A 1835-nucleotide genomic window follows, 5' to 3' on the forward strand; every position below is an offset into this window, starting at 1 on the left:
GAGACAAACACAGCAAAAGCTTCAAAAGTTAGACACTACACTTGAACAAACAGGTGAAGATTTAAATACTGAGTTACATAACATTGAATCGAAATGTCAAAATGTCTGTAATGACGTAAAAACACAAATTTGTGAGCATTTTCAACCTATTTATTCGCGGCATGAAAATGCATTACAGAATCACGAAGCAGCCATAAAAGAACTGCAAACCATTGTTCATGAAAATCATGAGACCTTTTGGGCTAAAATTGACTCAGTTGCATCTACCGATTCGGTTACGCTACTTGCAAAAACTCAGGAAAACTTAAAGGACACAGTAGATACGATTTCAACACAAATGGACACTCTGAAACTTGGTTCAGAAAAACACACTGAGGAAATAAGTACACTATCGGAGAAAGTAGCCGAACTTTCGGATCAGTTCACTAACTTATCTGCAAAGGTAGATGATGATCTGAATGACACAACACCTGTAGCCATCGCTGACACAGAAGAGTATGAACAAATTAAGAAATTCAAACAAAATCAGAATCAAATTAATACGCAACACAAAAGAGAGTTCCGGGAAGTACAAGATCAGTTGGCACATGTAATACAAAAATTACATATTTCAGAGGACACTCGCGCTCCAACACGGGAAGACGGACTTAGAAATATGGAAAGGCCACAAAATAATAACACAAGGCATTTCGGAAATTATGAAAGAGATTGGCATGGTGCACCGAATTTTGAGATGGAACCGCCGACACGACGTAACAATGACCGATATGCTACTCGCCGACACGATGATTTTGACTATAAGCTGTTCAGTACTACATGTAAATTCAAAACATTTAAGAATTCTGGCAACGACATTCATTCACAAGCGTGGCTCCATCAATTCTCTCATTGTTTTCCTCGCAACTGGTCATTAGAGCACAGATTAGAATTTATGTGTGGCTACTTAGAGAATGAACCAGCTGAAAGAATGTGATCGGTCATTCACGATTGTCACAGTGAAGGAGAATTTTATCATGCCTTCCTCTCAGCATATTGGTCTCAAGCTACACAAGACCGAGTAAAACATAGCATCATAATGATGAAACATTTCGAACAATCTGAATTTTCCAGTCTTGTGAAATATTTTGAAGACATGTTGCACAAGAATCAGTACCTGTCAAACCCATACAGCCCCTCAGAACTCATCCGCATTTGCTTAATCGAACTACCTGAACATTTACGACATATTATTTTGGCGGGACGTTGCAAAGATGACATTGAAGCTTTTCAGGGACTGTTACAAGAATTGGAAATTGACACTGACAATCGCGGAACGCGAGAACAGGAACACAACAATTACAGGTCACATCCATCACAATTCCGCAATGAAAGAAATAATAACTGGACATGACAAGGCTATTCTTACAACGTAAATCGTGACCAAAACAGACACCACCCGTATCACAACCGCTGGCAGAGTAGTAATAATTACAAAGAAAGATCACATTTCCATAGTAATGAATATGACAGAGACAATCATAGAACATACAATATGGCAACCAGAACTATTATTATCATGGGAGACAGAATAACTTCAGACGCAACGGTCCACCGTGCAGTGATAATTCAGGGAGAAATTCTCCACCACTTAACTGACAAGAAAGAAACTACAGGAACTACCGACATGACGACAGACGATATAATCATAACGACAGACCTGAATTTCATCAGAACTGGCGGGATTTAAACAGGGCTGGGCCCTCTGGGCAAGGTGAATTTGTAGAAGTTAGGTCTCCTAATCCCTATAACGACGCACGCCAACAAAGAGATTGCAGACAATGACTCGCACCTCAGGC

The sequence above is a fragment of the Schistocerca americana genome, chromosome 5 (assembly GCF_021461395.2).
Source record: "Schistocerca americana isolate TAMUIC-IGC-003095 chromosome 5, iqSchAmer2.1, whole genome shotgun sequence".
Classification (NCBI taxonomy): domain Eukaryota; kingdom Metazoa; phylum Arthropoda; class Insecta; order Orthoptera; family Acrididae; genus Schistocerca; species Schistocerca americana.